The sequence below is a fragment of the Bombina bombina genome, chromosome 5, assembly GCF_027579735.1.
Source record: "Bombina bombina isolate aBomBom1 chromosome 5, aBomBom1.pri, whole genome shotgun sequence".
Classification (NCBI taxonomy): domain Eukaryota; kingdom Metazoa; phylum Chordata; class Amphibia; order Anura; family Bombinatoridae; genus Bombina; species Bombina bombina.
In genome coordinates this window covers 423484115-423496226 of record NC_069503.1, presented here as the reverse complement: position 1 = coordinate 423496226, position 12112 = coordinate 423484115, and the positions used below count along the sequence as shown (strand labels likewise).

The following is a 12112-nucleotide window of genomic DNA, read 5'->3' as shown; positions in this document are numbered from 1 at the left end:
TTTTTTTTTTTTTTTTCCCTCCACCCTTTCACCCTCCCCCTTCCTGACGGTGAACTCCCCTTCCCTTCCCTTCCCATCCCCTTTACTGTGATCATCAATACTTACTTTCTCCCACTATTACTCCTCATCTGATTTTCTTTCTTTCTTTTTCTACCTTTTCTTTCTCTCAGGATATACATTTGAATTTCAGCTGTGTATCTCACTTTATGTTAATAAGGGTGTTTGTTACTACACCCGAGCTAGTTTCGTCATAACTGTATACTTATGATTGCCTGAGTGTCTTACATAGCGGATAGCTACATATTGACTTTTGGAGTCTAACATGCACACTCTGGGGTCTTGTTCCATGGACTTGAAGTAAATGACTCTGAATGAATATCACTCACCAATTTGCTTGTTCCTCGCCTTAACCCAGATTTCTTATGTTGGCTAAAGTTTCAGTATGTTGAAAAATGGGGAAAAAAAAAAAAAAAGCCATATTTTGTAGCAAAGCTTGTTGTAATTTACCATTTCACTCATTGGTATATTGTACTTTGACGATTTTCAATAAAGCTTGTTTGAAAATAAAAAAAATAAAAAAAAAAAAAAAAGTAAGTTACAATGCATCTTCATTAGAAGTGATCAATTTAAATCCATCTAAAATACAGCTTAGATTCCGGACCTGATTTTAAAAGTTCTTCATCATCTCCTTATTTTTTGTGATGTATTAAATGTAGTTAGATTGCTGCAGATTCTAAAAAAGTATAACCAACTAGAGGGGACGCTAGATGCAAACAACAATATTAATGGTCAACAATTATCAATATACAAAGTCCACTATATAATGAAATATAAACATGACTAAAATAATTATATGTGTGTATAAAAACTGGAAATTAATATAATATATACAAATATAAAGAGGGAAGTCCCAGATAATCTTTTTCACTTTCAGAGCATAAGAAAGTCCTCTTTGGTGTAGATTAGATGTATAATGGCAGCCTCCTCCTCTGCGACAGATCCGGGTTATCACTCTAGAATAGGAAAAAATAGAGGGGCGCTTCATGTGCAAGATCATCAAGTGTATGTGTGAGTAAAATACTATTTGTGCCAAATGGGTACTCACATATTCGTATAGCACAGCAATGTGCTGGTAGGTGCAGCCTGTAGAATTATCGGGTGTAACAGCTCACCCTCAGTTAGAATATTCGCTATGCTGCAGTGGATATGTAAAGCATAAAGAGAAAGCACTACATGTGCATATCAATCAAAATATGACTGTGTAACTTTCATAGATGCCAAATGGGTACTCACATGCTGGCCAAGTACACCAATGTGCTGCTAGGAGCAGGCTGGGAGATTTCAAATAGGTGTGTCAGCTCACCCCCAAAGATCAAGGTCCAGGTGCAGGTAAACAAATGGCAAATATATTCCAAAAAGGTGATGCACATAAGCAGGTAGGTAAGGTGTTTCCACTCAAGACAGTATAAAAAAGTAATTTATTAAAATCAAAATTAATTTTAAAAACAGATTCAAAAAGTGGAATAGGGGTATTCAAATATCCCCCTATACTTGCAACGCTTTTCCCAGCTCTGAGGCTGTTTCTTCAGGCATAGTGTAGACCTTACCAATCTACCTGCTTTATATAGCCCCTACCTAATACAAATGGACAATGTTCACCACTAAATGGGGGCGTGTTCTCTGCTTAGTTAATTAATTCTATCCACCTGCATATTTTAAATCAACCTAGGTGAATGGAAAAAAAGTCTAGGCTGTGCTTGCTGTATTGAACTAGATTATACTATCCAAATATATGCAAAAAGCAACCACAACACACAACCCAGAATTCCCTCCATCAGAAGGCAGCCCAAAAACCAACAATACATTTCAAATTCCTCTATGCATTTACACATTTCTGTTAAATTTCATTTATGTTAAATCTCATCAACATCATCAACAGTGATTATTAAAAAAACATCAGTTGGCGTAATGAAACCGAGTTTGTCTCACAACAACCTCCCCTATGTTAGTTTCTGGTTTTTATTTTTGCCATTATAGAGATTTTATTACAGGGAAACAGATCTTTAGCACCATTTTTACTACCGTCAACATTTCCTACCTTTGTAGCGTTATTTCTTTCCGTCCCAAAGTGGTATAAATCTGTTTGTTTGGATCAAATATATACTAGTTTGCTAGCTCCATATGTTACGAACGCTTCTCTATATTTACAAACACTTCCGTGTTTGGGTTTCATGATCGCTCACTTAACCAATGTGTGCTTACTATAACAATGACCAATATGAGAGCCTATTACAACTAAGGGGCGTTTATTCTTGTTGCAGCCCACTTAGTCCTATAACATATGGGATTGTTCTTGTGTGCCTTACCCCCTTATTGGATTGATTCAAGTGTAAAATAAATTAGATAAACCGAGGTGGATTTAACTTAACCCCTTTCCTTACTGTCTAAGCTACTCATCCTTAAAGAGATCTATAAGATGTGAACCGCAACCGATAAAATTAAAATGTATATGTCTAACCTCTAAATCATAAACGATGTGGTTATAGATCGTGATGGATATGTCTATATAATGTGTAGGGTAATCAAATCGATGTTACAATAAGAATAGTGTATGTGCATTATATGTCTTATATCTCCTATTCTCAACTTTGTTGTGTGATGAACCTAGTAATTTAAATCTATACGCGTTATCTCCTTTATATCTATATATGATGTCAGTAAACACAGATAAAGGTATATTATCTTTCACCATGTAAAATAAGTTAATATATATAATAATATCATGTAAAAGTGTGTAAAAATAAACTATCTACATATAGTGCCGAGATGTATAATTAGTATAATAAAATCATGTAAAAGTGTGTAAAAATAAACTATCTACATATAGTGCCGAGATGTATAATTAGTATATGAGAATATACATTATTTGATACATATGGTGACAAAAATAATTGTTTCACCCAGGTAGTTATATTAAGTCTATTCATGTTGTGTAATGGTTATTCTAGTGAACGGTGTGTATATTATATCGATATGTGAATGATACTAAATATATAGTGAAATTAAAACTAAATATGTGAATAATGAGTCTTCTAATCCATATCGTAAATAGTGAATCTTCAAAAATTTCTTGTGTTATGTGATCTTACTTCTACAGTGGTGAGTGATGTATTCGATAGTATTATATAGAGCCTTATTTGGGGTAATTGTACAAAGTATCTTATAAATTATTATTAGTGAAGGGATGATGTCACTGAAATGCTGCCAGATCTAATACTTCGTTTAGGCCAGAGGGGAACAACATATCCAAAAGGTCTGTCTTTCTTTCCATTGATGGAGTTGAATCCATGATGCTTTACTCCGGCTTAGTTATTTGCTCCATATTATTTGATTAATACCCATCACTGTTTAAGGACTGTTTAAGGAATATTCTTTCTTTTTACATTTATATATATATATATATATATATATATATATATATAATAAAGTTTGTAAATGGAAAAATTGCAAAATTTCTTGAGATTTATCGGAGTGTTATTCTGAAAGAATTCAGATTATTAATTTCGCCATATATTGGCATGTGGTGCAGACCCATATAATAGAAATCACTTATTATTTATTAGAAGACAAAGTGACATAAATTAGTATCACTTTAACAAAGACTGGGATTTCAGCACTCTTTTAGTTATAATAAATTACACAACACTCTCATGATATAGTATCAAACTTGTGGGTTTATTACGTGTCAAATGTACCCGGAAGATCACGAACATGACTTAAAAAATATTATTCAACACACAAAATACAATACAGTGAATATAAAAGCTTATTCCATATCTTCTAGAATTCCTCCTAGAACATAATAGGACCGGCCCCAATGACTACCACACCTCTACAAATGTTAACCCGTATAGTTAGAAAAAGGATAAGTTTATTGAGACTCTATATGAGTCGTCAAGTCTTTCGTAGTTTAGGTCAATTAATCCAGACCTATATGTATCCTTTCTAACTAGACGTGGCATTCAGCAAAAGTTAAAACGTACATATTCATGACGTGCATACATGATAATATTGCACTAACATTTGTCTACATATTCAATAATAATCTTACATAGACCTACTTTGTACAACAAAAAACGAAATGCCACTATTATGTTTCACATTACAATTGGAGTTAGCATTAGAGTAGCAAAATATAGTTGCGGCAAAGAGAGCACTGTTCTAATATTAAACAGCTTTTTTCCTTCAAAGTTGCTCCATTTCTTCTGTTATGTGTGATCAGTCCACGGGTCATCATTACTTCTGGGATATAACTCCTCCCCAACAGGAAATGCAAGAGGATTCACCCAGCAGAGCTGCACATAGCTCCTCCCCCCTACGTCACTCCCAGTCATTCTCTTGCACCCAACGACTAGATAGGATGTGTGAGAGGACTATGGTGATTATACTTAGTTTTTATAACTTCAATCAAAAGTTTGTTATTTTACAATAGCACCGGAGCGTGTTGTTGCCTCTCTGGCAGAGTTTGAAGAAGAATCTACCAGAGTTTTTTACTATGATTTTAACCGGAGTAGTTAAGATCATATTGCTGTTTCTCGGCCATCTGAGGGAGGTAAAAGCTTCAGATCAGGGGACAGCGGGCAGATGAATCTGCATTGAGGTATGTAGCAGTTTTTATTTTCTGAATGGAATTGATGAGAAAATCCTGCCATACCGTTATAATGACATGTATGTATACTCTACACTTCAGTATTCTGGGGATGGTATTTCACCGGAATTACTCTGTTAAAAGTACACTAAACCTTTTAATAGGTATTTATCATGTTAAACGTTTTTGCTGGAATGTAGAATCGTTTGCATTTTCTGAGGTACTGAGTGAATAAATATTTGGGCATTATTTTTCCACTTGGCAGTTACTTGTTTTAATTGTGACAGTTTCGTTTCTCTCTCACTGCTGTGTGTGAGGGGGAGGGGCCGTTTTTGGCGCTCTTTGCTACGCATCAAAAATTTCCAGTCAGTTACTCTTGTATTTCCTGCATGATCCGGTTCATCTCTAACTGAACTCAGGGGTCTTCAAACTTCTTTGGAGGGAGGTAGATTCTCTCAGCAGAGCTGTGAGACTTATATATTGACTGTGATTAAAAAAAACGTTGCTCTGTAATTTTTATTTTCAAATTTAATTATTGTTAATTTACTAATGGGAACAAACCTTTGCTAAAAGTTGTGTTGTTTTTAAGGATTGAGACTATAACTGTTTTTCAGTTCATTATTTCAACTGTCATTTAATCGTTTAGTGCTTCTTTGAGGCACAGTACGTTTTTGTTAAATAAGATTGTAACCAAGTTGCAAGTTTATTGCTAGTGTGTTAAACATGTCTGACTCAGAGGAAGATACCTGTGTCATTTGTTCCAATGCCAAGGTGGAGCCCAATAGAAATTTATGTACTAACTGTATTGATGCTACTTTAAATAAAAGCCAATCTGTACAATTTGAACAAATTTCACCAAATAGCGAGGGGAGAGTTATGCCGACTAACTCGCCTCACGTGGCAGTACCTGCATCTCCCGCCCGGGAGGTGCGTGATATTATGGCGCCTAGTACATCTGGGCGGCCATTACAGATAACATTACAAGATATGGCTACTGTTATGACTGAAGTTTTGGCTAAATTACCAGAACTAAGAGGCAAGCGTGATCACTCTGGGGTGAGAACAGAGTGCGCTGATAATACTAGGGCCATGTCTGATACTGCGTCACAGCTTGCAGAGCATGAGGACGGAGAGCTTCATTCTGTGGGTGACGGTTCTGATCCAAACAGATTGGATTCAGATATTTCAAATTTTAAATTTAAATTGGAAAACCTCCGTGTATTACTAGGGGAGGTTTTAGCGGCTCTTAATGATTGTAACACTGTTGCAATACCAGAGAAATTGTGTAGGTTAGATAAATACTTTGCGGTACCGGCGAGTACTGACGTTTTTCCTATACCTAAGAGACTAACTGAAATTGTTACTAAGGAGTGGGATAGACCCGGTGTGCCGTTCTCACCCCCTCCAATATTTAGAAAGATGTTTCCAATAGACGCCACCACACGGGACTTATGGCAAACGGTCCCTAAGGTGGAGGGAGCAGTTTCTACTTTAGCTAAGCGTACCACTATCCCGGTGGAGGATAGCTGTGCTTTTTCAGATCCAATGGATAAAAAATTAGAGGGTTACCTTAAGAAAATGTTTGTTCAACAAGGTTTTATATTGCAACCCCTTGCATGCATCGCGCCGATTACGGCTGCGGCAGCATTTTGGATTGAGTCTCTGGAAGAGAACCTTAGTTCATCTACGCTGGACGACATTACGGACAGGCTTAGAGTCCTTAAACTAGCTAATTCATTCATTTCGGAGGCCGTAGTACATTTAACCAAACTTACGGCTAAGAACTCAGGATTCGCCATTCAGGCACGTAGAGCGCTGTGGCTAAAATCCTGGTCAGCTGATGTAACTTCTAAGTCCAAATTACTTAATATTCCTTTCAAGGGACAAACTTTATTTGGGCCCGGTTTGAAAGAAATTATCGCTGACATTACAGGAGGTAAGGGCCACGCCCTGCCTCAAGACAAAGCCAAAGCTAAGGCTAGACAGTCTAATTTTCGTCCCTTTCGGAATTTCAAAACAGGAGCAGCATCAACTTCCACTGCACCAAAACAGGAAGGAGCTGTTGCTCGTTACAGGCAAGGCTGGAAACCTAACCAGTCCTGGAACAAGGGCAAGCAGGCCAGGAAACCTGCTGCTGCCCCAAAGACAGCATGAACCGAGGGCCCCCGATCCGGGACCGGGTCTAGTGGGGGGCAGACTCTCTCTCTTCGCCCAGGCTTGGGCAAGAGATGTTCAGGATCCCTGGGCGCTAGAGATCATATCTCAGGGATACCTTCTAGACTTCAAATTCTCTCCCCCAAGAGGGAGATTTCATCTGTCAAGGTTGTCAACAAACCAGATAAAGAAAGAAGCGTTTCTACGCTGTGTACAAGATCTGTTATTAATGGGAGTGATCCATCCGGTTCCGCGTTCGGAACAAGGACAAGGGTTTTACTCAAACCTGTTTGTGGTTCCCAAAAAAGAGGGAACTTTCAGGCCAATCTTGGATTTAAAGATCCTAAACAAATTCCTAAGAGTTCCATCGTTCAAAATGGAAACTATTCGGACAATCTTACCCATGATCCAAAAGGGTCAGTACATGACCACAGTGGATTTAAAGGATGCTTACCTTCACATACCGATTCACAAAGATCATTACCGGTATCTAAGGTTTGCCTTCTTAGACAGGCATTACCAGTTTGTAGCTCTTCCATTCGGATTGGCTACGGCTCCAAGAATCTTCACAAAGGTTCTGGGTGCCCTTCTGGCGGTACTAAGACCGCGAGGAATTTCGGTAGCTCCGTACCTAGACGACATTCTGATACAAGCTTCAAGCTTTCAAACTGCCAAGTCTCATACAGAGTTAGTTCTGGCATTTCTAAGGTCGCATGGATGGAAAGTGAACGAAAAGAAGAGTTCTCTTTTTCCTCTCACAAGAGTTCCATTCTTGGGGACTCTTATAGATTCTGTAGAAATGAAGATTTATCTGACAGAAGACAGATTAACAAAGCTTCTAAATGCATGCCGTGTCCTTCATTCCATTCAACTCCCGTCAGTAGCTCAATGCATGGAGGTGATCGGCTTAATGGTAGCAGCAATGGACATAGTTCCCTTTGCACGTCTACATCTCAGACCGCTGCAATTGTGCATGCTGAGTCAGTGGAATGGGGATTACTCAGACTTGTCCCCTACTCTGAATCTGGATCAAGAGACCAGAAACTCTCTTCTATGGTGGCTTTCTCGGCCACATCTGTCCAGGGGGATGCCATTCAGCAGGCCGGACTGGACAATTGTAACAACAGACGCCAGCCTACTAGGTTGGGGCGCTGTCTGGAATTCTCTGAAGGCTCAGGGACAATGGAATCAGGAGGAAAGTCTCCTGCCAATAAACATTCTGGAATTGAGAGCAGTTTTCCATGCCCTTCTGGCTTGGCCCCAGTTAAAAACTCGGGGGTTCATCAGGTTTCAGTCGGACAACATCACGACTGTAGCTTACATCAACCATCAAGGAGGGACAAGAAGCTCCCTAGCAATGATAGAAGTATCAAAGATAATTCGCTGGGCAGAGTCTCACTCTTGCCACCTGTCAGCAATCCACATCCCGGGAGTGGAGAACTGGGAGGCGGATTTCTTGAGTCGCCAGACTTTTCATCCGGGGGAGTGGGAACTTCATCCGGAGGTCTTTGCCCAAATACTTCGACGTTGGGGCAAACCAGAGATAGATCTCATGGCGTCTCGCCAGAACGCCAAACTTCCTCACTACGGGTCCAGATCCAGGGATCCGGGAGCGGTTCTGATAGATGCTTTGACAGCACCTTGGAACTTCGGGATGGCTTATGTGTTTCCACCCTTCCCGCTGCTTCCTCGATTGATTGCCAAAATCAAACAGGAGAGAGCATCAGTGATTCTAATAGCGCCTGCATGGCCACGCAGGACTTGGTATGCAGATCTAGTGGACATGTCATCCTGTCCGCCTTGGTCTCTACCTCTAAGACAGGACCTTCTGATACAGGGTCCATTCAAACATCAAAATCTAACTTCTCTGAAGCTGACTGCTTGGAAATTGAACGCTTGATTTTATCAAAACGTGGTTTTTCTGAGTCGGTTATTGATACCCTGATACAGGCTAGGAAGCCTGTTACCAGAAGGATTTACCATAAGATATGGCGTAAATACCTATACTGGTGCGAATCCAAAGGTTACTCCTGGAGTAAGGTTAGGATTCCTAGGATAATGTCCTTTCTACAAGAAGGTTTAGAAAAGGGTTTATCGGCTAGCTCATTAAAGGGACAGATCTCAGCTCTGTCCATCTTGTTACACAGGCGTCTGTCAGAAAATCCAGACGTCCAGGCCTTTTGTCAGGCTTTAGCTAGGATCAAGCCTGTGTTTAAAGCTGTTGCTCCGCCATGGAGTTTAAACTTAGTTCTTAACGTTTTACAGGGTGTTCCGTTTGAACCCCTTCATTCCATTGATATAAAATTGTTATCTTGGAAAGTTCTGTTTTTAATGGCTATTTCCTCGGCTCGAAGAGTCTCTGAGTTATCAGCCTTACATTGTGATTCTCCTTATCTGATCTTTCACTCAGACAAGGTAGTTCTGCGTACTAAACCTGGGTTCTTACCTAAGGTAGTCACTAACAGGAATATCAATCAAGAGATTGTTGTTCCATCCTTGTGTCCAAATCCTTCTTCAAAGAAGGAACGTCTTCTACACAATCTGGATGTAGTTCGTGCCCTCAAGTTCTACTTGCAGGCAACTAAAGATTTTCGCCAAACTTCTTCCCTGTTTGTCGTTTATTCTGGACAGAGGAGAGGTCAAAAAGCTTCTGCTACCTCTCTCTCTTTTTGGCTTCGTAGCATAATACGTTTAGCCTATGAGACTGCTGGACAGCAGCCTCCTGAAAGAATTACAGCTCATTCCACTAGAGCTGTAGCTTCCACTTGGGCCTTTAAGAATGAGGCCTCTGTTGAACAGATTTGCAAGGCTGCAACTTGGTCTTCGCTTCATACTTTTTCCAAATTTTACAAATTTGACACTTTTGCTTCTTCGGAGGCTATTTTTGGGAGAAAGGTTCTTCAGGCAGTGGTTCCTTCTGTATAATGAGCCTGCCTATCCCTCCCGTCATCCGTGTACTTTTGCTTTGGTATTGGTATCCCAGAAGTAATGATGACCCGTGGACTGATCACACATAACAGAAGAAAACATAATTTATGCTTACCTGATAAATTCCTTTCTTCTGTTGTGTGATCAGTCCACGGCCCGCCCTGTTTTAAGGCAGGTAAATATCTTTTAAATTATACTCCAGTCACCACTTCACCCTTGGTTTCTCCTTTCTCGTTGATTCTTGGTCGAATGACTGGGAGTGACGTAGGGGGGAGGAGCTATGTGCAGCTCTGCTGGGTGAATCCTCTTGCATTTCCTGTTGGGGAGGAGTTATATCCCAGAAGTAATGATGACCCGTGGACTGATCACACAACAGAAGAAAGGAATTTATCAGGTAAGCATAAATTATGTTTTTTAAAGCTGAAATTCCTTGCTCAAAGCTATTGTTACTGCAGAGTGAAAGCATGCATGCAATTTAAAGCCAATCGTAGAGTTGTGTCAGTATGTTAGAAAGTTCACCAAACCAGGTTGGGATAGCGACACTGCACAGCTAGAGGGCTTAGGCAGTTAGTAAAGCAAAGGAGATTGTAGCCAAAAGTTAATTTGAAAGCAAAGAAAGCAAGTGTTTTTTTACGGAATAGGTACAGGAGGATACTTTTGTGTTTGCATACTGTACCCCTCTGTCGACTTCACCTTTCCTTATTAGCTTAGCAATCTCATCAAGCAGTCTGTGCCAGGATCTTCGTGCTTTAGATGGATAAGAAGATAATTTTTAGTTCTTTCTCTCCTCCTCTTTTCTGTGAGCACCTCACAGGCTTCCTTGCTTGCCGTCTTTTAACGGATAGATTTCCCATAAAGTAAGGCCTTCTTTATCTACAGCTGAGCGTTCAGCTTTCAAACTTGCCGCTTATCGAGAACAGCTCTACTCAATAGCTAGCTCCTTCAGCGTGGTAGATCACATGGGTCCGGTCAGCCAATAGCCGACGTGCGTTTCACCCCCTCGTCATAGAGAGATAGACGGGGCTTCCTCAGGGCATGTTTCATGAACTTACAATGCGCTACTTTATACGGTAGCTAAGATAGGACCGCCCATAGGTAAAGGTGAAAGTTTAAGAATACAAACATTATGCACAAATTCACATATTAATTCGCAATTGTGTTAGTGTTACTGTTACATGTAAAAGATAGACTTACTTAGGACAACTCTAAAAAATTATCATAATCGGAGGAACTAGAAGTTATAAATTTGTATGTATTGGACACTACAATCTAGACGCAAATATATTATTGCAAATAGCTTGCCATGTCCAATTTTTCATTCATTCCGCCTGGACCAGTGGTAGATAGGTTAAATATCCACCTGCATTTTTTCTGTAGCAGGGTTTTATCGTTATTACCTCCTCTCCCACTGGTGACGCCTTTGTCTATACCCATGACTCTCATACTGTCTGGAATACTGTTATGAAAAATTTCAAAGTGTTTAGCAACACTGCTGCTTTGAACCTTATTTTTTATATTGTCACAATGTTCTAATATTCTATCTTTCAGAATTCTTTTGGTTTTGCCAACGTAAAAATAAGGGCAAGAACATGACAGTAAGTAAACAACACCCTCAGTGTTACAATTAAAGAAATATCTCACCTTAAAGATTTTATCTGGATGTACTGAGAACACTTTTGTCTGATGCATGAATCTACATGCAACACATCTCTTGCAGGGAAAGTTACCAACTATTTTTTGTCTAGATAGCCAGTTCTTCTGAGGTGAAACAAATTTACTTTTAAAAAGCTTGTCTTTCAGATTTGGTGCCTTCTAGCCGTAAGGGTAGGAAAATCACCTACTTCTTTTGCAACACTATCATCATTTAAGAGGATACTCCAATTTTTCTGAAGTATATTCCTGACACTCCCCCAATGACAGTTAAACTTTGTTATCAATCTTATTTTCCCATCTTTCTTTTTTTCTTTGGGAAACAGAAGTTGACTTCTGTCCAATTTCTTAACAGATTTCCTTACATGTGAAAGTGCTCTCTTAGAGTAACCTCTTATTTTAAATCTTTCTTCCATCAGTGCAGCATGTTCATCATATTTCGTTAATGATGAACAATTTCTGCACAGACGCAAGAATTGTCCTTTAGGAATCCCCTTTTTAAGGTGGACTGGATGATGGCTGTGAGCTTCAAGCAAACTATTTGTAGCAGTCTCTTTTCTGAAGTTCTCAGTCATTAAAACATTTGTGACCACAGTAATTTGCACGTCTAGGAAGGATAAATCGGTCTTACTGAAAATCAATGTTAAAGTAATATTTCTTTCATTTTTATTTAACAAAGACACAAATTCTTTAAGTTCACTCTCTGATCCTTCCCAAATTAGAAGGATGTCA

At 39.2% G+C, this 12112-nt stretch overlaps 1 protein-coding gene across 1 annotated transcript in view; it reads left to right on the top strand.

Moving 5' to 3' along the window:
* The window catches only part of TOPAZ1 (testis and ovary specific TOPAZ 1), a gene marked incomplete at its 5' end in the record, with an annotated part of 739661 nt that overhangs the window by 156847 nt on the left and 570702 nt on the right, over positions 1 to 12112 (top strand). The gene's annotated exons all lie outside the window — the stretch shown is intronic.